General features: G+C 41.1%; 1 long non-coding RNA gene across 3 annotated transcripts; it reads left to right on the top strand.

Annotated features, from left to right (window-relative positions):
* The first annotated feature begins 230 nt into the window (after positions 1 to 230).
* LOC133618881 (uncharacterized) lies at positions 231 to 24,944 on the top strand. Of its 3 annotated transcripts, none has more exons than XR_012050987.1 (4): positions 231 to 270; positions 23,806 to 23,823; positions 24,639 to 24,706; positions 24,795 to 24,944. It is a non-coding gene; the product is annotated as an uncharacterized lncRNA (long non-coding RNA). The 3 variants fall into 3 exon arrangements; XR_009817361.2 differs by lacking the exon at positions 231 to 270 and adding an exon at positions 15,476 to 15,553; XR_009817360.1 differs by lacking the exon at positions 231 to 270 and having other exon boundaries at positions 23,228 to 23,823.
* The last annotated feature ends 1,307 nt before the right edge of the window (positions 24,945 to 26,251 follow it).

Genomic DNA, 26,251 nt, shown 5'->3' with positions numbered 1-26,251 from the left:
ACAAAAGTTTACAACAGAGGATCAAATGTTTCTCAATTATCTGAATCCACCTAACAATCTTTGGCCAATTTGCTTTAAAATGTCTAAACCCAGTGACTTTACTTGGATGTATTATAGCATGTTACCACACAGTTTGATGAAGCATGTATGTCATATGTTTTTTTGCATTAACAAAATAAACTTTAATATTGTAGTCACATGATGTATTTAATCAACAATAACAGTTGTCTCTTCTTTTTCTAAATCTTTCAGGCACGCCCAACACACCAGGTAATCTCCAAACCCTCTACTTAACACTTTAACCTGCTGCATCTTTGGCCAGTATGCTTTAAAAGGGTCCTATTATGCAAAACCAACTTTTCTTACTTTTTGGCACATGTTTGTGCATTTAAAATCCACACAAGTCCCTAAATTTTGAACTCAAAACATGGAAGCATGACGGAGATATATATAAAGTAATCTTGTTTTTCTTCCAAACCTGCTCCAAACAAGCTGTTTGGAATTTGAGACTTTAGTGACATAGTTTGCCTTAGTTACGTCAGCAGATATCTCCATATATGGTAGAGGATTACCCGAAGAGCTTTGTGCGAGGCCGCAGTTTTTTTACTCAGTTGTAGCCCAAAGTTGTAATTGTATTGTTCCTTATTATTTTGTCGTGGGGCAAAATAACGTAAAATAACGCAGTAACGCATCATGTAGTAACAGTAACTGAGTTACTGAATATAAAAAATAACGCGTTAGACGACTAGTTACCGCCAAAAATAACGGCGTTACAGTACCAACACTGGTTACCACACAGTTTGATGAAGCATGTATGTCATACGTTTTTTTGAATGAACAAAATAACATTTAACATTGTGTTTATATGATGTATTTACTTAACAATAACATAGTTTTCTCTTCTTTCTCTAAATCTTTCAGACACGTCCGCCACAACAGGTAATCTCCAAACCCTCTACTTAACACCTTTCATACCTTTTGTAACAAAAGTTTACAACAGACGATCAAAGTGTTTTAAATATAGATGGATACATGGATATATAATTTGCATTTCACCACAAATGTTGCTGAATCATGTATGTCAGTCTTCTACTTGAACAAAACAAAAGAAAGTTTTGTGTTTACAATAGAGGATCAGAGCCCATCAGGTAAGCTCCAAAACCTTTATTTCACATCTTCCATGTCTTTGTCTCAAGAGTTTACAACAGAGGATCAAATGTTCTCAATGATCTGAATCCACCTAACAATCTTTAGCTAATGTGCTTTAAAATGTCTAAACCCAGTGGCTTTACCTGGATGTATTATTGCATGTTACCACACAGTTTGATGAAGCATGTATGTCATACATTTTTTTCAATGAACAAAATAAACTTTAATATTGTAGTTACATGATGTATTTAATTAACAATAACAGTTTTCTCTTCTTTTTCTAAATCTTTCAGACACATCCGCCACAACAGGTAATTTCCAAACCCTCTACTTAACACTTTAACCTTCTGCATCTTTGGCCAGTATGCTTTAAAAGGGTCCTATTATGCAAAACCAACTTGTCTTACCTTTTTGCACATTATTGCATCTCACCACAGAGTTTGCTGAAGCATCCATGTCAAACGTTTTCTTGAATGAACGAACAAAACTTTAATGTGTTTACATCATTTATTTAAGAAACACTAACATTGATTTCTCTCCCCTTGCAGATTTTTCAGGTAGCGGCATCTCACAAGGTAATCTCCAACACATCAATTTCATACCTTACGAACCTTTGTAAGAAGAGTTTACAACGGAGGATCAAATGTTCCCGAGTAACCAACTAATTCCACCAAACAATTTTCAGCCAATATGTTTTAAAATGTCTAAAACTAGTGACTTTACTTGGATATATTGTTGCATTTTACCACTCAGTTTGATGAGGCATGTACAGGTGAAACTAAAAAAAATCGAATATCGTGAAAAAGTTAATTTCCCACCTCCGGAAGAACTTTGAACATGTCACGAGGGAGGTGCTGGACATTGAGTCCGAGTGGACCATGTTCCGCGCCTCTATTGTCGAGGCAGCTGATTGGAGCTGTGGCCGCAAGGTAGTTGGTGCCTGTTGTGGTGGTAATCCTAGAACCCGTTGTTGGACACCGGCGGTGAGGGATGCCGTCAAGCTGAAGGAGTCCTATGGGGTTCTTTTGGCTCATAGGACTCCTGAGGCAGCGGACAGGTACCGACAGGCCAAGCGGTGTGCGGCTTCAGCGGTTGCGGAGGCAAAAACTCGGACATGGGAGGAGTTCGGGGAAGCCATGGAAAACGACTTCCGGACGGCTTCGAAGCGATTCTGGACCACCATCCGCCGCCTCAGGAAGGGGAAGCAGTGCAGTGTCAACACCGTGTATGGTGAGGATGGTGTTCTGCTGACCTCGACTGCGGATGTTGTGGATCGGTGGAGGGAATACTTTGAAGACCTCCTCAATCCCACCAACACGTCTTCCTATGAGGAAGCAGTGCCTGGGGAATCTGTGGTGGGCTCTTCTATTTCTGGGGCTGAGGTTGCTGAGGTAGTTAAAAAGCTCCTCGGTGGCAAGGCCCCGGGGGTGGATGAGATCCGCCCGGAGTTCCTTAAGGCTCTGGATGCTGTGGGGCTGTCTTGGTTGACAAGACTCTGCAGCATCGCGTGGACATCGGGGGCGGTACCTCTGGATTGGCAGACCGGGGTGGTGGTTCCTCTCTTTAAGAAGGGGAACCGGAGGGTGTGTTCTAACTATCGTGGGATCACACTCCTCAGCCTTCCCGGTAAGGTCTATTCAGGTGTACTGGAGAGGAGGCTACGCCGGATAGTCGAACCTCGGATTCAGGAAGAACAGTGTGGTTTTCGTCCTGGTCGTGGAACTGTGGACCAGCTCTATACTCTCGGCAGGGTCCTTGAGGGTGCATGGGAGTTTGCCCAACCAGTCTACATGTGTTTTGTGGACTTGGAGAAGGCATTCGACCGTGTCCCTCGGGAAGTCCTGTGGGGAGTGCTCAGAGAGTATGGAGTATCGGACTGTCTGATTTTGGCGGTCCGCTCCCTGTATGATCAGTGTCAGAGCTTGGTCCGCATTGCCGGCAGTAAGTCGGACACGTTTCCGGTGAGGGTTGGACTGCGCCAAGGCTGCCCTTTGTCACCGATTCTGTTCATAACTTTCATGCACAGAATTTCTAGGCGCAGTCAAGGCGTTGAGGGGATCTGGTTTGGTGGCTGCAGGATTAGGTCTCTGCTTTTTGCAGATGATGTGGTCCTGATGGCTTCATCTGGCCAGGATCTTCAGCTCTCGCTGGATCGGTTCGCAGCCGAGTGTGAAGCGACTGGGATGAGAATCAGCACCTCCAAGTCCGAGTCCATGGTTCTCGCCCGGAAAAGTGTGGAATGCCATCTTCGGGTTGGGGAGGAGACCCTGCCCCAAGTGGAGGAGTTCAAGTACCTCGGAGTCTTGTTCACGAGTAAGGGAAGAGTGGATCGTGAGATCGACAGGCGGATCGGTGCGGCGTCTTCAGTAATGCGGACGCTGTATCGATCCGTTGTGGTGAAGAAGGAGCTGAGCCGGAAGGCAAAGCTCTCAATTTACCGGTCGATCTACGTTCCCATCCTCACCTATAGTCATGAGCTTTGGGTTATGACCGAAAGGACAAGATCACGGGTACAAGCGGCCGAAATGAGTTTCCTCCGCCGGGTAGCAGGGCTCTCCCTTAGAGATAGGGTGAGAAGCTCTGTCATCCGGGGGGAGCTCAAAGTAAAGCCGCTGCTCCTCCACATCGAGAGGAGCCAGATGAGGTGGTTTGGGCATCTGGTCAGGATGCCACCCGATCGCCTCCCTCGGGAGGTGTTTAGGGCACGTCCGACCGGTAGGAGGCCACGGGGAAGACCCAGGACACGTTGGGAAGACTATGTCTCCCGGCTGGCCTGGGAACGCCTCGGGGTCCCCCGGGAGGAGCTGGACGAAGTGGCTGGGGAGAGGGAAGTCTGGGCTTCCCTGCTTAGGCTGCTGCCCCCGCGACCCGGCCTCGGATAAGCGGAAGAAGATGGATGGATGGATGGATGGATGGATGGAAGTTAATTTCAATATTTCAGCTTCAAACATGAAAATAATGTGATATAAATTCATTACATACAAGTTGAAATATGCCAAGCTTTTATTTGTTATAATTTTGATGATCATGATCGTAATTGTATACCCAAACTTTTTTGAAATTTTCAATTCGAGATTTTCAGGAGCTCTCTGCCCTAATCTTCAAAATTTTATTAAAAGGTCTTGAAATATATTAAGTTGCATATTATAAGCCCAAGTCATACATCAGTTTCACCTTGTAATTGTTTTTACACAATATTCTAATTGTTTTTAGTTTCCCCTGTATGTCGTCTTTTTCTTAAATAAACTTCAACATTGTGTTTACATTATGTTTTTTGAAATAAAAACATCGATTCCTTTTCTTTTTCTGAATCTTTCAGGCCCGATCGATTCAACAGGTAATCTCCAAACCCTCGACTTTACACCTTTTATACCTTTTGTAACAATAGTTTACAACGGAGGATCAAATGTTCTCAATGAACCCGCTGCATCTTTGGCCAGTATGCTTTAAAAGGGTCCTATGATGATAAACCATGTTGTCTTACCTTTTGGTACCTGTTTTTGTGTGTTTGGGATCCACAAAAGTCCTTAAAATTTGAAATCATGGTGGAGGTATATACAAAACAATCTCACCTTCTTCCAAACCTGCTCCAAACAAGCTGTTTGGAATTCGAGACTTTCGTGTCACCGTTTGCCTTAGTTACGTCAGCAGATATCTCCATATATGGTAGAGGATTACCCGAAGAGCTTTGTGCGAGGCCGCAGTTTTTTTACTCAGTTGTAGCCCAAAGTTGTAATTGTATTGTTCCTTATTATTTTGTCGTGGGGCAGACTGGAACAAGTATATTTTTTTCTCTTCTTTTTCTAAATCTTTCAGACTCGCCCTCAACAGCAGGTAATCTCCAAGCCCTCTACTTAACACCTTTTATACCTTTTGTAACAAAGGTTTACAACGGAGGATCAAATGTTCTCAATTAACCTGCTGAATCTTTGGCCAGTATGCTTTAAAAGGGTGTTATTATGATCAACCATGTTGTCTTATCTTTTGGTACCTCTTTTTGTGTGTTTGGGATCCACAAAAGTCCGGAAAATTTGAAATCATGGTGGAGATATTTACAAAACAATCTCACCTTCTTCCAAACAAGCTGTTTGGAATGTGAGACTTTAGTGACCTATGTTGCCTTCGTTACGTCAGCAGATATCTCCATGTATGGGAGATCAGTTTTTCTTAACCGTAGGAACCCCTGGACTAAACTACCACTGATACATGTTATGCAGACCGCAAGGAACTGTTTTAAATAAATGGGGTACAAATGTCACATAACCCCTTTAAAATGTCTAAACTTAGTGACTTTACATGGATATATAATTGCATTTCACCACAAATGTTGCTGAATCATTTATGTCAGTCTTCTACTTGAACAAAACAAAAGAAAGTTTTGTGTTTACAATAGAGGATCAGAGCCCATCAGGTAAGCTCCAAAACCTTTATTTCACATCTTCCATGTCTTTGTCTCAAGAGTTTACAACAGAGGATCAAATGTTCTCAATGATCTGAATCCACCTAACAATCTTTAGCTAATGTGCTTTAAAATGTCTAAACCCAGTGGCTTTACCTGGATGTATTATTGCATGTTACCACACAGTTTGATGAAGCATGTATGTCATACATTTTTTTCAATGAACAAAATAAACTTTAATATTGTAGTTACATGATGTATTTAATTAACAATAACAGTTTTCTCTTCTTTTTCTAAATCTTTCAGACACATCCGCCACAAGAGGTAATTTCCAAACCCTTTACTTAACACCTTAGCCTTCTGCATCTTTGGCCAGTATGCTTTAAAAGGGTCCTATTATGCAAAACCAACTTGTCTTACCTTTTTGCACATTATTGCATCTCACCACAGAGTTTGCTGAATCATCCATGTCAAACGTTTTCTTGAATGAACGAACAAAACTTTAATGTGTTTACATCATTTATTTAAGAAACACTAACATTGATTTCTCTCCCCTTGCAGATTTTTCAGGTAGCGGCATCTCACAAGGTAATCTCCAACACATCAATTTCATACCTTACGAACCTTTGTAAGAAGAGTTTACAACGGAGGATCAAATGTTCCCGAGTAACCAACTAATTCCACCAAACAATTTTCAGCCAATATGTTTTAAAATGTCTAAAACTAGTGACTTTACTTGGATATATTGTTGCATTTTACCACTCAGTTTGATGAGGCATGTACAGGTGAAACTAAAAAAAATCGAATATCGTGAAAAAGTTCATTTCCCACCTCCGGAAGAACTTTGAACATGTCACGAGGGAGGTGCTGGACATTGAGTCCGAGTGGACCATGTTCCGCGCCTCTATTGTCGAGGCAGCTGATTGGAGTTGTGGCCGCAAGGTAGTTGGTGCCTTTCGTGGCGGTAATCCTAGAACCCGTTGGTGGACACCGGCGGTGAGGGATGCCGTCAAGCTGAAGGAGTCCTATGGGGTTCTTTTGGCTCATAGGACTCCTGAGGCAGCGGACAGGTACCGACAGGCCAAGCGGTGTGCGGCTTCAGCGGTTGCGGAGGCAAAAACTCGGACATGGGAGGAGTTCGGGGAAGCCATGGAAAACGACTTCCGGACGGCTTCGAAGCGATTCTGGACCACCATCCGCCGCCTCAGGAAGGGGAAGCAGTGCAGTGTCAACACCGTGTATGGTGAGGATGGTGTTCTGCTGACCTCGACTGCGGATGTTGTGGATCGGTGGAGGGAATACTTTGAAGACCTCCTCAATCCCACCAACACGTCTTCCTATGAGGAAGCAGTGCCTGGGGAATCTGTGGTGGGCTCTTCTATTTCTGGGGCTGAGGTTGCTGAGGTAGTTAAAAAGCTCCTCGGTGGCAAGGCCCCGGGGGTGGATGAGATCCGCCCGGAGTTCCTTAAGGCTCTGGATGCTGTGGGGCTGTCTTGGTTGACAAGACTCTGCAGCATCGCGTGGACATCGGGGGCGGTACCTCTGGATTGGCAGACCGGGGTGGTGGTTCCTCTCTTTAAGAAGGGGAACCGGAGGGTGTGTTCTAACTATCGTGGGATCACACTCCTCAGCCTTCCCGGTAAGGTCTATTCAGGTGTACTGGAGAGGAGGCTACGCCGGATAGTCGAACCTCGGATTCAGGAGGAACAGTGTGGTTTTCGTCCTGGTCGTGGAACTGTGGACCAGCTCTATACTCTCGGCAGGGTCCTTGAGGGTGCATGGGAGTTTGCCCAACCAGTCTACATGTGTTTTGTGGACTTGGAGAAGGCATTCGACCGTGTCCCTCGGGAAGTCCTGTGGGGAGTGCTCAGAGAGTATGGAGTATCGGACTGTCTGATTTTGGCGGTCCGCTCCCTGTATGATCAGTGTCAGAGCTTGGTCCGCATTGCCGGCAGTAAGTCGGACACGTTTCCGGTGAGGGTTGGACTCCGCCAAGGCTGCCCTTTGTCACCGATTCTGTTCATAACTTTCATGCACAGAATTTCTAGGCGCAGTCAAGGCGTTGAGGGGATCTGGTTTGGTGGCTGCAGGATTAGGTCTCTGCTTTTTGCAGATGATGTGGTCCTGATGGCTTCATCTGGCCAGGATCTTCAGCTCTCGCTGGATCGGTTCGCAGCCGAGTGTGAAGCGACTGGGATGAGAATCAGCACCTCCAAGTCCGAGTCCATGGTTCTCGCCCGGAAAAGTGTGGAATGCCATCTTCGGGTTGGGGAGGAGACCCTGCCCCAAGTGGAGGAGTTCAAGTACCTCGGAGTCTTGTTCACGAGTAAGGGAAGAGTGGATCGTGAGATCGACAGGCGGATCGGTGCGGCGTCTTCAGTAATGCGGACGCTGTATCGATCCGTTGTGGTGAAGAAGGAGCTGAGCCGGAAGGCAAAGCTCTCAATTTACCGGTCGATCTACGTTCCCATCCTCACCTATAGTCATGAGCTTTGGGTTATGACCGAAAGGACAAGATCACGGGTACAAGCGGCCGAAATGAGTTTCCTCCGCCGGGTAGCAGGGCTCTCCCTTAGAGATAGGATGAGAAGCTCTGTCATCCGGGGGGAGCTCAAAGTAAAGCCGCTGCTCCTCCACATCGAGAGGAGCCAGATGAGGTGGTTTGGGCATCTGGTCAGGATGCCACCCGATCGCCTCCCTCGGGAGGTGTTTAGGGCACGTCCGACCGGTAGGAGGCCACGGGGAAGACCCAGGACACGTTGGGAAGACTATGTCTCCCGGCTGGCCTGGGAACGCCTCGGGATCCCCCGGGAGGAGCTGGACGAAGTGGCTGGGGAGAGGGAAGTCTGGGCTTCCCTGCTTAAGCTGCTGCCCCCGCGACCCGGCCTCGGATAAGCGGAAGAAGATGGATGGATGGATGGATGGATGGATGGAAGTTAATTTCAATATTTCAGCTTCAAACATGAAAATAATGTGATATAAATTCATTACATACAAGTTGAAATATGCCAAGCTTTTATTTGTTATAATTTTGATGATCATGATCGTAATTGTATACCCAAACTTTTTTGAAATTTTCAATTCGAGATTTTCAGGAGCTCTCTGCCCTAATCTTCAAAATTTTATTAAAAGGTCTTGAAATATATTAAGTTGCATATTATAAGCCCAAGTCATACATCAGTTTCACCTTGTAATTGTTTTTACACAATATTCTAATTGTTTTTAGTTTCCCCTGTATGTCGTCTTTTTCTTAAATAAACTTCAACATTGTGTTTACATTATGTTTTTTGAAATAAAAACATCGATTCCTTTTCTTTTTCTGAATCTTTCAGGCCCGATCGATTCAACAGGTAATCTCCAAACCCTCGACTTTACACCTTTTATACCTTTTGTAACAATAGTTTACAACGGAGGATCAAATGTTCTCAATGAACCCGCTGCATCTTTGGCCAGTATGCTTTAAAAGGGTCCTATGATGATAAACCATGTTGTCTTACCTTTGGTACCTGTTTTTGTGTGTTTGGGATCCACAAAAGTCCTTAAAATTTGAAATCATGGTGGAGGTATATACAAAACAATCTCACCTTCTTCCAAACCTGCTCCAAACAAGCTGTTTGGAATTCGAGACTTTCGTGTCACCGTTTGCCTTAGTTACGTCAGCAGATATCTCCATATATGGTAGAGGATTACCCGAAGAGCTTTGTGCGAGGCCGCAGTTTTTTTACTCAGTTGTAGCCCAAAGTTGTAATTGTATTGTTCCTTATTATTTTGTCGTGGGGCAGACTGGAACAAGTATATTTTTTTCTCTTCTTTTTCTAAATCTTTCAGACTCGCCCTCAACAGCAGGTAATCTCCAAGCCCTCTACTTAACACCTTTTATACCTTTTGTAACAAAGGTTTACAACGGAGGATCAAATGTTCTCAATTAACCTGCTGAATCTTTGGCCAGTATGCTTTAAAAGGGTGTTATTATGATCAACCATGTTGTCTTATCTTTTGGTACCTCTTTTTGTGTGTTTGGGATCCACAAAAGTCCGGAAAATTTGAAATCATGGTGGAGATATTTACAAAACAATCTCACCTTCTTCCAAACAAGCTGTTTGGAATGTGAGACTTTAGTGACCTATGTTGCCTTCGTTACGTCAGCAGATATCTCCATGTATGGGAGATCAGTTTTTCTTAACCGTAGGAACCCCTGGACTAAACTACCACTGATACATGTTATGCAGACCGCAAGGAACTGTTTTAAATAAATGGGGTACAAATGTCACATAACCCCTTTAAAATGTCTAAACTTAGTGACTTTACATGGATATATAATTGCATTTCACCACAAATGTTGCTGAATCATTTATGTCAGTCTTCTACTTCAACAAAACAAAATAAAGTTTTGTATTTACAATAGAGGATCAGAGCCCATCAGGTAAGCTCCGAAACCTTTATTTCACATCTTCCATGTCTTTGTCTCAAGAGTTTACAACAGAGGATCAATTGTTCTCAATTATCTGAATCCACCTAACAATCTTTAGCTAATTTGCTTTAAAATGTCTAAACCCAGTGGATTTACTTGGATGTATTATTGCATGTTACCACCAGTGTTGGGTTTGTTACTTAAAACCAATTACTAGTTACTTTATTTCAAAAGTAACTCAGTTACTAATTGAGTTACTTTCACTAAAAAGTAATGCGTTGCTGTGAAAAGTAACTATTTAGTTACTTATTTTTTTCTTATTTTTTTTTTTTTTAAGGCTCCCATTAATGCCCTTTTAGCCTTCATTTCAGTACTGTAATTGTATTGGAGAATAATACAATCTGTTGATCAACTTGGCAAGCATTTGCATCACTGAACTCTGCTAAGCACTGTGGTCTACATACAACACACAAAGACAAAGATATGTTTCAAAGGGCCAATTTATTTCAGGCCAGAACTATTTTAAATAGCTGCAACATAACATACATAAGTAACAAACAGCATAATAACAACATTCACCCAAGGAAAGCACACATGACATACACAAAGCCTAACCAGGCATTTTTTGTCTCTCAAGGAATTCGGAAAGAAAATCATGTCTTCATGAGATCAACACTGTACTGAAGCCCAGAACACTCTATGCATTTCCCCAGTTTTAGTTTAGAGATAAGTAAAGATTGGCCTGGCCCACTAGGATCCCTCTTTATGTTTGTGAACTTTATAGTCTATACATTTAGAGTGATATGATAATCAAACACTCCAAAAGTCTAGAATGAAAGAGTATATAAGAGAATTGACAGAGTGTGTACCTTCAGTGCTGAATGATGAGCAGAGGCAGAGTTTTGAGTGTTATCTTTAGCTCGCTTTCCAAGTTTTTGTCCTCACTGTCCACTGTGTCCAGCTGCCTGAAAGCGGGTGACTCCACTGTAGAAATAGCCTGCATGTCTTCTAGCACATATGCTGCGATGCCTCTGTCAATGTTGTCCTGGCTAGCAGTCCCTCCGTTAAAATCCAGCCGCTGTTGGAGGTGGAGGTGAAGTGTGTCTCTTTTTACTAGCTTCGTCGAAGCATGTTGCTTTTGTAGCTGTTTCAGCAGATTTGAATTGCTGTTTTGGGCAGTAGATAGGATCTTTGATCCAAGACACAACTTACATTTAACTAAAATGTTATTTTCTTTGTGCTCGACAAAAGAAAAGTAGTGAGAATATCTCCATGTTAAGAAACTCGACTTCTGGCTCCGCCATGATGTTTTGTTAGTAAACACAAACACCCCACGCCCCCACCCACACAAAGCGCGCCTCTTCTTTGCCTTGTGACACAGAAAGACGACACTGCATCGCTCCAATAAAACACACTCAGATCTTCTGTTTCTAGCCGATATTACATACAAAATAACGTAAAATAACGCAGTAACGCATCATGTAGTAACAGTAACTGAGTTACTGAATATAAAAAATAACGCGTTAGACGACTAGTTACCGCCAAAAATAACGGCGTTACAGTACCAACACTGGTTACCACACAGTTTGATGAAGCATGTATGTCATAGGTTTTTTTGAATGAACAAAATAACATTTAACATTGTGTTTATATGATGTATTTACTTAACAATAACATAATTTTCTCTTCTTTCTCTAAATCTTTCAGACACGTCCGCCACAACAGGTAATCTCCAAACCCTCTACTTAACACCTTTCATACCTTTTGTAACAAAAGTTTACAACAGACGATCAAAGTGTTTTAAATAGAGATGGATACATGGATATATAATTTGCATTTCACCACAAATGTTGCTGAATCATGTATGTCAGTCTTCTACTTGAACAAAACAAAAGAAAGTTTTGTGTTTACAATAGAGGATCAGAGCCCATCAGGTAAGCTCCAAAACCTTTATTTCACATCTTCCATGTCTTTGTCTCAAGTGTTTACAACAGAGGATCAAATGTTCTCAATTATCTGAATCCACCTAACAATCTTTTGCTAATTAGCTTTAAAATGTCTAAACCCAGTGGTTTTACTTGGATGTATTATTGCATGTTACCACACAGTTTGATGAAGCATGTATGTCATACGTTTTTTTGAATGAAGAAAATAAACTTTAATGTTGTAGTTACATGATGTATTTAATTAACAATAACAGTTTTCTCTTCTTTTTCTAAATCTTTCAGGCACGCCCACCTCACCAGGTAATCTCCAAACCCTCTACTTAACACTTTAACCTTCTGCATCTTTGGCCTGTATGCTTTAAAAGGGTCCTCTTATGCAAAATCAACTTTTCTTACTTTTTGGCACATGTTTGTGCATTTAAAATCCACACAAGTCCCTAAATGTTGAACTCAAACCATGGAGGCATGACGGAGATATTTATAAAGCAATCTTGTTTTTTTTCCAAACCTGCTCCAAACAAGCCGTTAGGAATTTGAGACTTTAGTGACATAGTTTGCCTTAGTTACGTCAGCAGATATCTCCATATAAGGTAGAGGATTACCCGAAGAGCTTTGTGCGAGGCCGCCGTTTTTTTTATTCAGTTGTAGCCCAAAGTTGTAATTGTATTTCTCCTTATTATTTTGTCGTGGGGCAGACTGGATCGTACATTTACATAAATGCTAAAATCCTCCACCGTTGCCACGTCGAACAAAAAGTAGCGTAGAGTTATAACTTACATCTGTCAAAAAACTCAATTTAGACGGGTAGGGTTGTAATGACATCAGGTAAGCTCCAAAACCTTTATTTCACATCTTCCATGTCTTTGTCTCAAGAGTTTACAACAGAGGATCAATTGTTCTCAATTTTCTGAATCCACCTAACAATCTTTTGCTAATTTGCTTTAAAATGTCTAAACCCAGTGGCTTTACTTGGATGTATTATTGCATGTTACCACACAGTTTGATGAAGCATGTATGTCATACGTTTTTTTGAATGAAGAAAATAAACTTTAATGTTGTAGTTACATGATGTATTTAATTAACAATAACAGTTTTCTCTTCTTTTTCTAAATATTTCAGGCACGCCCACCTCACCAGGTAATCTCCAAACCCTCTACTTAACACTTTAACCTGCTGCATCTTTGGCCTGTATGCTTTAAAAGGGTCCTCTTATGGAAAATCAACTTTTCTTACTTTTTGGCACATGTTTGTGCATTTCAAATCCATACAAGTTCCTAAATGTTGAACTCAAACCATGGAGGCATGACGGAGATATTTATAAAGCAATCTTGTTTTTTTTCCAAACCTGCTCCAAACAAGCCGTTAGGAATTTGAGACTTTAGTGACATAGTTTGCCTTAGTTACGTCAGCAGATATCTCCATATAAGGTAGAGGATTACCCGAAGAGCTTTGTGCGAGGCCGCCGTTTTTTTTATTCAGTTGTAGCCCAAAGTTGTAATTGTATTTCTCCTTATTATTTTGTCGTGGGGCAGACTGGATCGTACATTTACATAAATGCTAAAATCCTCCACCGTTGCCACGTCGAACAAAAAGTAGCGTAGAGTTATAACTTACATCTGTCAAAAAACTCAATTTAGACGGGTAGGGTTGTAATGACATCAGGTAAGCTCCAAAACCTTTATTTCACATCTTCCATGTCTTTGTCTCAAGAGTTTACAACAGAGGATCAAATGTTCTCAATTATCTGAATCCACCTAACAATCTTTAGCTAATTTGCTTTAAAATGTCTAAACCCAGTGGCTTTACTTGGATGTATTATTGCATGTTACCACACAGTTTGATGAAGCATGTATGTCATACGTTTTTTTGAATGAAGAAAATAAACTTTAATATTGTAGTTACATGATGTATTTAATTAACAATAACAGTTTTCTCTTCTTTTTCTAAATCTTTCAGGCACGCCCACCTCACCAGGTAATCTCCAAACCCTCTACTTAACACCTTAACCTTCTGCATCTTTGGCCTGTATGCTTTAAAAGGGTCCTCTTATGGAAAATCAACTTTTCTTACTTTTTAGCACATGTTTGTGCATTTCAAATCCATACAAGTTCCTAAATGTTGAACTCAAACCATGGAGGCATGACGGAGATATTTATAAAGCAATCTTGTTTTTTTTCCAAACCTGCTCCAAACAAGCCGTTAGGAATTTGAGACTTTAGTGACATAGTTTGCCTTAGTTACGTCAGCAGATATCTCCATATAAGGTAGAGGATTACCCGAAGAGCTTTGTGCGAGGCCGCCGTTTTTTTTATTCAGTTGTAGCCCAAAGTTGTAATTGTATTTCTCCTTATTATTTTGTCGTGGGGCAGACTGGATCGTACATTTACATAAATGCTAAAATCCTCCACCGTTGCCACGTCGAACAAAAAGTAGCGTAGAGTTATAACTTACATCTGTCAAAAAACTCAATTTAGACGGGTAGGGTTGTAATGACATCAGGTAAGCTCCAAAACCTTTATTTCACATCTTCCATGTCTTTGTCTCAAGAGTTTACAACAGAGGATCAAATGTTCTCAATTATCTGAATCCACCTAACAATCTTTAGCTAATTTGCTTTAAAATGTCTAAACCCAGTGGCTTTACTTGGATGTATTATTGCATGTTACCACACAGTTTGATGAAGCATGTATGTCATACGTTTTTTTGAATGAAGAAAATAAACTTTAATATTGTAGTTACATGATGTATTTAATTAACAATAACAGTTTTCTCTTCTTTTTCTAAATCTTTCAGGCACGCCCACCTCACCAGGTAATCTCCAAACCCTCTACTTAACACCTTAACCTTCTGCATCTTTGGCCTGTATGCTTTAAAAGGGTCCTCTTATGGAAAATCAACTTTTCTTACTTTTTAGCACATGTTTGTGCATTTCAAATCCATACAAGTTCCTAAATGTTGAACTCAAACCATGGAGGCATGACGGAGATATTTATAAAGCAATCTTGTTTTTTTTCCAAACCTGCTCCAAACAAGCCGTTAGGAATTTGAGACTTTAGTGACATAGTTTGCCTTAGTTACGTCAGCAGATATCTCCATATAAGGTAGAGGATTACCCGAAGAGCTTTGTGCGAGGCCGCCGTTTTTTTTATTCAGTTGTAGCCCAAAGTTGTAATTGTATTTCTCCTTATTATTTTGTCGTGGGGCAGACTGGATCGTACATTTACATAAATGCTAAAATCCTCCACCGTTGCCACGTCGAACAAAAAGTAGCGTAGAGTTATAACTTACATCTGTCAAAAAACTCAATTTAGACGGGTAGGGTTGTAATGACATCAGGTAAGCTCCAAAACCTTTATTTCACATCTTCCATGTCTTTGTCTCAAGAGTTTACAACAGAGGATCAAATGTTCTCAATTATCTGAATTCACCTAACAATCTTTAGCTAATTTGCTTTAAAATGTCTAAACCCAGTGGCTTTACTTGGATGTATTATTGCATGTTACCACACAGTTTGATGAAGCATGTATGTCATACGTTTTTTTGAATGAAGAAAATAAACTTTAATATTGTAGTTACATGATGTATTTAATCAACAATAACAGTTTTCTCTTCTTTTTCTAAATCTTTCAGGCACGCCCACCTCACCAGGTAATCTCCAAACCCTCTACTTAACACTTTAACCTGCTGCATCTTTGGCCAGTATGCTTTAAAAGGGTCCTATTATGCAAAACCAACTTTTCTTACTTTTTGGCACATGTTTGTGCATTTAAAATCCACACAAGTCCCTAAATTTTGAACTCAAAACATGGAGGCATGACGGAGATATTTATAAAGTAATCTTGTTTTTCTTCCAAACCTGCTCCAAACAAGCCGTTTGGAATTTGAGACTTTAGTGACATATTTTGCCTTAGTTACGTCAGCAGATATCTCCATATATGGTAGAGGATTACCCGAAGAGCTTTGTGCGAGGCCGCTGTTTTTTTATTCAGTTGTAGCCCGAAGTTGTAATTTCATTTCTCCTTATTATTTTGTCGTGGGGCAGACTGGATCGTACATGTACATAAATGCTTAAATCCTACGCCGTTGCCATGTTTAACAAAAAGTAGCTAAGAGTTCTAACTTACATCTGTCAATAGACTCAATATAGAAGCGCTGAAAACTACAACATGGCTGATGGGTAGGGTTGTAATGATAAACGGTAATAACGATAAATATGATAAAACCCCTAACAGTCAGTATTACCTTTCTAAATTCAAATTATTGAAAAACCGTGGTCGATAACTGCACTTTAAAAAACTTATGGACTGACTGGCGCCAGCTCGCTAGCTAAAATGCTAACCTGAAAACAAGAAACATTAAACTCTTTCCCCATGAAGAAACGACATCATGCTCTTCAACTGAATAAATATTAGATAAAAATTATACCGTGTTTATAATGTAATCGTAATATATATTAATAATGCAAATAATCAATCATCATTCAATCAATCAAAGTTTACTTATATAGCCCTAAATCACGAGTGTCTCAAAGCCACAACGACATCCTCGGCTCAGATCCCACATCAAGGCAAGAAAAAACTCAACTCAGTGGGATGACAATGAGAAACCGGGCGACCGGTGCAATGGACGTCGAGTGGATCTAGCACAGGGGTCGGCAACCTTTACCAGTCAAAGAGCCATTTTGACCAGTTTCACAAATTAAAGTAAACAATGGGAGCCAGAAAAATCTTTTGAAATTTAAAATTAAATAACACTGCATACAAAGTTTTTTTTTTGCTTTGTGCTATGTAAAAACCAAGGGTCTCAGACACGCGGCCCACACCTTAATATGAAAATTGAATGTTAGTGCGGCCCGCGGGTTTTATATGAATGGCGCTTGACAGCGTCATACTTGTCAACCCTCCCGATTTTTCCGGCAGGCTACGAATTCAGGGCAACTGTTCTCTCGAACGTGCCGTGATGCTACAGCATTTATGGCCCACTACAACCAGCATGCCGGCCCAGCCGCACGTTGTATGGGGCTTCTGCTTGCTCACGTAAGTGACAGCAATGCATACTTGCTCAACAACCACACAGGTTACACTGACGGTGGCGGTATAAAAAACTTTAACACTCTTACTAATAATGCGCCACGCTGACAACCCACACCAAACAAGAATGACAAACACATTTCGGGAGAACATCTGCACAGTAACACAACATAAACACAACAGAACAAATACCCAGAATCCCATGCAGCCCTAACTCTTCCGGGCTACATTATACACCCCCGCTACCAAACCCCGCCCACCTCAACCGACGCACAGAGGGGGGGGCGGGGTTTGGTAGTAGCAGGGGTGTATAATGTAGCCCGGAAGAGTCAGGGCTGCATGGGATTCTCGGTATTTGTTCTGTTGTGTTTATGTTGTGTTAAGGTGCAGATGTTCTCCCGAAATGTGTTTGTCATTCTTGTTTGGTTTTGGTTCAAAGTGTGGCGCATTATTAGTAAGAGTGTTAAAGTTGTTTTATATGGCCACCGTCAGTGTAACCTGTGTGGCTGTTGACCAAGTATGCCTTACTGTCACTTACGTGTGCAAGCAGAAGATGCATATAACAAGAGGCGGGGCTGGCACGCTGTTAATACAGATTGTTGAGGGCGTTAAATGCTGTACCATCATGGCACGCCCTTATTATTATTTTAAGGATGAAAATCGGAGAATATAAATCCCGGGAGTTTTCTGCGAGAGGCACTGAAATCCGGAAGTCTCCCGGGAAAATCGGGGGGGTCGGCAAGTATGCAGCTGAGCCGCATCAGAGTGATCAAAGAGCTGCATGCGGCTCCGGAGCCGCGGGTTGCCGACCTCTGATCTAGCATAATAGTGTGAGAGTCCAGTCCATAGTGGATCTAACATAATAGTGTGAGAGTCCAATCCATAGTGGGACCAGCAGGAGATCATCTTGAGTGCAGAGACGTCCCCAACTGATGCACAGATGAGTGGTCCACCCTGGGTTCCGACTTTGGACAGCTAGCGGCACATCTGTGGTCAACGAATATGTGCCCCCCCTCTCCAAAAAGGAGAAAAGAAACGGCAAATCAACTGGTCAAAAAGGGGGGTCTATTTAAAGGCTAGAGTATACAAATGAGTTTTAAGATGGGACTTAAATGCTTCTACTGAGGTAGCATCTCCAACTGTTACTAGGAGGGCATTCCAGAGTACTGGAGCCCGAATAGAAAATTCTCTATTGCCCGCAGACTTTTTGGGGGCTCTGGGAATCACTAACAAGCCGGAGTTCTTTGAACGCAGATTTCTTGCCGGGACATATGGTACAATACAATCAGTAAGATAGGATGGAGCTAGACCATGTAGTATTTTATACGTAAGTGGTAAAACCCTAAAGTCACATCTTAAGTGCACAGGATGCCAGTGCAGGTGAGTAAGTATAGGTATATATGATTATATATAATTATATATGTACAACTTTCTGTTGTTGTCAAAAGTCTAGCAGCCGCATTTTGTACCAACTGTAATTTTTTAATGCTAGACATAGGGAGACCCGAAAATAATACGTTACAGTAATCGAGAGGAGACGTAACGAACGCATGAATAATGATCTCAGCGTCGCTAATGGACAAAATGGAACCCATTTTAGCGATATTACGGAGATGAAAGAAGGCCGTTTTAATAACACTCTTAATGTGTGACTCAAACGAGAGAGTTGGGTCGAAGATAATACCCGGATTCTTTACCAAATAATTGTTTGGTTGTCAAATGTTAAGGTAGTATATTAAATAAATGTCGGTGTTCAGCAGGACCGAAAATCAGCATTTCCGTTTTCTTAGTGTTGAGATGCAAAAAGTTAGCGGACATCCATTGTTTAATTTCATTAAGACACGCCTTCAAGCTGACTATAATTCGGCGTGTTGGTTAGCTTTAGGGGCATGTAGAGTTGGGTGTCATCAGCATAAAAGTGAAAGCTAACACCGTATTTGCATATGATGTCACCTAGCGGCAGCATGTAGATGCTGAAGAGTGCAGGGCCAGGAACCGAACCCTGTGGAACCTCACACGTTACCTTAACATACTCCGAGGTCACATTGTTATGGGAGACGCACTGCATCCTGTCAGTAAGATAGGAGTTAAAACAAGACAAAGCTAAGTCTGACATACCAATACGTGTTTTGATACACTCTAATAAAATATTATGATTGACGGCATTGAAAGCAGCGCTAAGATCAAGAAGCAGCAACATAGATGTCGCATCAGCATCCATCGTTAGCAATAGATCATTAGTCATTTTTGCGAGGGCTGTCTCCGTAGAGTTATTTGCCCTGAAACCGGATTGAAAGGGTCCACAGAGATTGTTAGACACTAAGTGTTCATTTAGCTGCTGTGCAACAATTATTTCGAGGATTTTCAAAATAAATGGAGGGTGGGACACCGGCCGGTAGTTTACCATGAGGTCAGGAACGAGGTTAGGTCTTTTGAGCAGAGGAGGAATAACCGCTTTCTTGAATGCTAGGGGAACAGTGCCAGAGGAAAGTGATACGTTTATAATATATAGCACTGATGGTCCTAATAATACAAACAGTTCCTATATGTTTCCCAGGAAGTGGGTCAAGTAAACATGTTGTTTGTTTTATCCCATTTACACGCCGTAGGAGTTCCTCTAATGTTATTTCATCAAAAAGAGAGAGACTATTTTGGAGGCAATATCCGTCATATTTACATTCGTATCTGTGTTAATAGAACCCAGTTGTAGCTGGGATGCGTTGTCTTTAATCTCCTTTCTAATGAGTTACATTTTCTTATTAAGGAAATTCATAAAGTCATGTGCCGAGTGGGTGGAGCTACTTAGAGGAGTCCCTTTTTGGGTCCCTTGTTGCGATGCTACTGTACTGAACAAATATTTAGGATCGTTTTTGTTAAGGCAGATGAGATTTGACTAGCAATTAGCTTTAGCTAAGGTAAGCATGCGTTTATAAGTTATCAAACTATCACTCCATGCTTGATGGAAAACCTCAAGTTTAGTCATTTGCGTTCCAGCTTTCTACATGATAGTTTAAGAGCTGTAGTTTCTTCTGTAAACCATGGGGTACGCCTTTTCGGGGCCTTTTTTTAGCTTTAGCGGTGCTATACTATCAATGGTGTTGCGCAGGGCGTCGTTAAAGTTGTTAGTGAGGTTATCAATAGAGCCCACATAATTTGGGAATGGCGCCATTACCGAAGGCAGTATGCCAGCAAGAGTCATCGTTGTGACAGCATTAATGTTGTGGCTGCTAAAGCAGTGAATATTATTCGCTTGTTGACAATGAGTCAGAACTTCGTATTTTATAAGGTAATGATCGGACATTACTTTAGTATACAGGAGTATCATAACTTTGGAGGTGGTGACACCCCTGACAAGCACTAGATCTATCGTATTACCGTTGCGATGCGTGGGTTCATTTATTATTTGTGTAAGACCACAGCTATCATTTAGAGTCTGGAGCGCCACGTACGGAGGTTCTGATGGGGTATTCATATGGATATTAAAGTCCCCCATTATAATTATATTGTCGGCGTGCGTCACTAGATCAGCGAATCAAATAACCATTTAAGAGGATATAAACTTTGATTTCTCGTTACTGTAGACGTGTTTGTACCACTGAACTGTAATTGGAAGGTAAATAACTTTGTTATCCTAAATAAACAAGAAATAAAATGGATGCATTTCTGTGAGCAAAAATTTAACCTAAATAAATATTGAACATCTTAAAGGGCATTTTTTGGCTTGAATGTCCAGGATGAGTGAAGTGTGTAGGTGGTAGAACGGTTCGAACCGGGTGAGAAATGTAGGAGTTGTTCATTTTAGAAAATCCCCATTGATATCGGTTGGAATTTATAGGAAATTTGGGAACTTGGGGAAAACCGAGAATTTTGTATTTGTATTACTTCCGTGTGGACGTATGCTTGTGCGCGATTGTGAGTGAATGTGAACAGCGGCAATCACAAATTACAAAATACATTTAAAAAAACATCTATGTCGTGCGTGCAATACAACTGTGCTGCTTTTATTTTGAAACGTGTTATTTATGGGTGTATGTCCGTGTGCAGCCTGTGATTGAAGGTGCACAGCGACAAGTGATGCCCGGTTATCCCCGAGACGCTAAAAAGAGAAAAGTTGATGACGAATGCCGTGTTTCCAACAAGACATGGACTGCCAAATATTTATTTACAGAAATTAAAGGTAAAGCCGTGTGCTTAATTTGTGGTACACAGGTTGCTGTGTTTAAAGAATATAATTTGAATCGCCACTACACGACGAAGCACGAGGAAAAATACCGGAATCTGTCTGATGAAGCGCGCGCAAGAGAGGCTGATGCGTTGATGGTAAAACTGCAAACCCAACAAGGACTTTTTGCCAAATTTCACACCCCCAGAGATGCAGCCATCAGGACAAGTTTCGTCATTTCTCACAAAATCGGCAGAAAAAGTAAGGTGTTTTCTGACGGAGAGTTTATTAAGGAGTGCTTATTGGGCTCTGTTGCGCTGATATCTCCGGAGAAGAGGGACACATTTGAGAAGGTGTCACTCTCCCGACGCACTGTAACGAGGCGTGTTGAGACCATCGTTGGAAACTTGGAGCTTCAGCTGAAGACTGTTTTTCGCTGACTTTGGATGAGAACTGCGATGTACGTAACACCGCCCAGCTGCTCATCTTCTTACGTGGGATAACTGCAGACTTTCAAATCACGGAGTAGCTGGCAGCCATGCATTTAATTAAAGAGACAACCACAGGTAATGACTTGTTCACATAGGTAAATGCGTGTTTGGACATGTTAGGACTCAAATGGGACAAGCTGGCAGGTGTGACAACAGATGGTTGTCCAAATCTGACGGGGAAAAATGTTGGACTTTTAAAGAGGAAATCTGCTTTTGTAAAAAGTTAAGTTAGGTTAAATGAAATTATTATTTTTATTATTATTTATCTTACGGTATATCAAAAATAATTTGAGCAAAATTTAATTGAAATATTGTCGGTGTGGCCCTCCGGCAGTGCTCAGGTTGCTCATGCGGCCCCCGGTAAAAATTAATTGCCCACCCCTGCTCTAAATACATTTAAAAAAGTCTGCCTACTTCTCGTAGCTTCGCGTATCGAAATGAAGCTTGTAAAAGCTTTAAAGGCCTACTAAAACCCACTACTACCGACCACGCATTTTGATAGTTTATATATCAATGACGAAATCTTAACATTGCAACACATGCTAATACGGCTGGGTTAGCTTACTAAAGTGCAATTTTAAATTTTGCGCCGAAATATCCTGCTGAAAACGTTTCGGTATGATGACGGCTGCGCGTGACGTCACGGATTGTAGAGGACATTTGGGGACAGCATGGTGGCCAGCTATTAAGTCATCTGTTTTCATCGCAAAATTCCACAGTATTCTGGACATCTATGTTGGTGAATCTTTTGCAATTTGTTCAATGAACAATGGAGACAGCAAAGAAGAAAGCTGTAGGTGGGAAGCGGTGTATTGCGGCCGACTGCAGCAACACAAACACAGCCGGTGTTTCATTGTTTACATACCCGAAAGATGACAGTCAAGCTTTACCATTGGCCTGTGGAGAACTGGGACAACAGAGACTCTTACCAGGAGGACTTTGAGTTGGATACGCAGACGCGGTACCGTGAGTACGCAGCTGTGGTTTACAAACATTTGATCGCTTGCCCGTACGTGCGTGCCGCTATGTGCATGTCACGTACTTAACTTTGGGGACTTTGGGGAAATATATGTGCTTTATTAACTTTGGGGAGGTGAACGGTACTTTGGGCTGTGGGATTGAGTGTGTTGTGCAGGTGTTTGAGTTGTATTGGCGGGTTATATGGACGGGAGGGGAGAGGTGTTTGTTATGCGGGATTAATTTGTGGCATATTAAATATAAGCCTGGTTGTGTTGTGGCTAATAGAGTATATATATGTCTTGTGTTTATTTATTGTTTTAGTCATTCCCAGCTGAATATCAGGTCCCACCCGCCTCTCACAGCATCTTCCCTATCTGAATCGCTCCCACTGCCCTCTAGTCCTGCACTCTCACTTTCCTCATCCACAAATCTTTCATCCTCGCTCAAATTAATGGGGAAATCGTCGCTTTCTCGGTCCGAATCGCTCTCGCTGCTGGTGGCCATGATTGTAAACAATGTGCAGATGTGAGGAGCTCCACAACCTGTGACGTCACGCGCATATCGTCTGCTACTTCCGGTACAGGCAAGGCTTTTTTATCAGCGACCAAAAGTTGCGAACTTTATCGTCGATGTTCTCTACTAAATTCTTTCAGCAAAAATATGGCAATATCGCGAAATGATCAAGTATGACACATAGAATGGACCTGCTATCCCTGTTTAAATAAGAAAATCGCATTTCAGTAGGCCTTTAAACTACCAACTACTTTAAACACTACGGCTGAGTAAAAACATTGCAAAGGTGTTCCAGTTCCACTAATCAGTGTCCCAGCATAAACATTGCTCCAAAAAGTTCCTCCAACTCAAAGGTTCCAATCATTCTTTGTCCTCTCAAGTGTCAGGTATTTTTTTCAATTGTAATACACAAGAAATAAGAAAAACTACTTGTCCCCGCATACTGTCATGGCGGCTGTTGTGTTGGAATAGAACGTTTTAGAAACTGTGTTCTACCAATCAGCATTTGGCAGCACAGCCTGCCCCAAAGTACCTTGTGGCTGGTAGAAACTCGACGCTTCCCTGGTGCAACCCGTTTACCACAGTAGTTTTTGGTGGAAACACGGGGAGGTATTTTGGTTTAGTTCCTGAAAAAGGGCCTCATGTCAGGGTTTTTCCGGAAATGAACAAACATAACTAACAACTGTATTGCTTGAACTTGTATAAGAACACAAATAATGTTGTTTCATGTTGTAATTCTTCTAGGTCCTTTCAACTTTTCAGGTAATCTCCCATGCCACTACACTTTCTTTACCTTTAAAGAAAACAAATCTATCCGGGATTTGGAATTATAAATCATATCGAGATTATAGTATATAGTAACTATCAAGAAATTGTATTACTATTTTATCATAAATGTTACATATAAATTCACATTGCTATTGAGTTGTTTTTAGCAAATACATTGTTTGGGAGAGAAAAAAACCCTGGCACCAGCTAATGTCCACTGCACAACCTCACACATTATACTATGTGCTTTTTTTATTGTCTGTATCAAATACTCTATTGGTACAATACTCTATTCACTCAAATATAACAAGGCAGTAAAATGCAATTGATCAAGCAAATCTACTTAGTTCTCCACACGTTGCACCACTAGGTGTCAGCAATACACCATCTACCATAGAAACACGGAATTAAGGCATACACAAATGAAGACCAGATATAAAGTTACAGTGTGTGTTATTACAATGGCACAAATAGGTACAAATAAAAGATATATGGGGAGATCAAGTATGTTGCTTCAGACAAAAACATTTTTATCATTTCAGGCTTGAAGCTTGCAAATTTGTAGCCCACGGTTTGGCACATTATAGAAATAAAATTGAACAGCAAAATTTGAAAAAAAGAAAGGCATTAAGAAATGATAAAACACTGAAATGTTGACATTAACAACACAATGTTTGCCTTTTTACACACATAAAAAATATATATATAAAAAAGTACAGGAGGGCCAACACATCCTTCGAATTTTCAGTATGTAGCCCTCAGTGAAAAAAGTTTGGTCACCCCTAAACTACAGTATTCTTTCCCAACAGTGCTCACACATTTCAAAGCTCAAGTGATCAGGAACGGGGATACGAACCTTACCCAAGCTTTCCAAAATGTGAGTACACAAAACAATACGCATAGAGTAACACTATGACAACTAACAACATTCATGCTTTCATAATCAAATGCTTTCTCTCCCGCAGTTCTTCAATGAACTTTTAGCACCCATCTGTCCTATCTGCACCTTCACAATTAATAATGTGACGCTGACCCCAAACTGACTGGCATTGGGATTTGTACTGTGTATATAGATTATTTCTGCAACTCTGTGATTTCTGGGAGATAAAGAGATACCCACTCAAGGTGGACGAATCAATCCAAATATGAATATTATCGCTATCAGGGTGGTATTGGTATCATGAGCTCTATGTTCATTATGATTTTCACAAATACCTGTGTAATTCTCTGTTTTGTTGTTTACATATACACATGTTAATATACAGTGAAGGATACAACTATTTTAGGGCTGTCAAAATGATTACATCAATCCATCATCATAATCTGATCAAAAATGTTAAGGCAATTAACTCATCTGCAAGGCAGAATGACTCAAAATCCACAAAACATCTCTGGCAGGGCATTTCGGGTAGTTTGTCCGTGTGCAAATGGGCAATTGATCTGGTAGTGACCGCTGCAGAAACAAACTCCAATGCTCCAATCTCTTGCCCTAAATGTTAACCAAGTACTAGCAATACTGTTAGTATACGCGCTAGCACAGAGGAAGTACTTTTAGCGGCGCCGTGATCAATAATAATTGATCTGCAAATGAATTCCAGATTATAAATCGTGCCTCTAACTTGTATAGTAAAAGGTTGTGGCCAAAAACCGAGAAGTTGGTCAACTTTGACATTCAACCTCTACCGAGAATTACACAAAAAGACGGTCGCTTCTTAAACTTGCAGCTCATCCTCATTATATTCAGGCTCAAAAATATAAGGTTCTGGATCATCATTTGTCCCAAAGAAGTCGTTTTTGGCTCTCATGAAGTCTGCCATGATTAGTAGTTGTTATTGTTGAAGGAAATAGCGAACATTGGGACGTATCTGAAATCATTCTGCAATTGTATGCTTAAAATTACCAAAATACGTAAATATTACATGTTGTTATGAATGGGCCTTTTACTACTTTACATATATACTTACAGCATGATGGAACAATGATGGATGTTTTTTACAACGCTTTAAAGGCGAAATACAGCGAATCCCATTACCTCTATTGTTAGCTGACTTTTGCTAGCGCTTATTTACGAGTTAGAATGCATAAAAAAAGAAAAACATAAGGATTGTGAATGACAGGCATGATAGGCAAAAGTGCAATTCCCCTTTAAAGGTGCACGTCAAGTGCATATTTGGTATATTCTTTCTTAACTCTCTTTGCTCATGCAATATGAAACATGATTAATATAGAATGATACTTAATGGTGATTGATCGAAATTCATCTTCAGCAGACCTGGGCAAATTAAGGCCCGGGGGCCACATGCGGCCCGTTGAGCTTTTCAATCTGGCCCGCCGGACATTCCCAAGTAATTTTTTTAGTTCTTTAAGATGGAAAGTGTAGCTGCCATTATGATGTGCAGTCATGTTTTCTAATGACCGTAAG

This window comes from Nerophis lumbriciformis, linkage group LG19 (genome assembly GCF_033978685.3).
Source record: "Nerophis lumbriciformis linkage group LG19, RoL_Nlum_v2.1, whole genome shotgun sequence".
NCBI classification, from domain to species: Eukaryota; Metazoa; Chordata; class Actinopteri; order Syngnathiformes; family Syngnathidae; genus Nerophis; species Nerophis lumbriciformis.
This window is presented reverse-complemented; position numbering and strand designations above follow the sequence as displayed.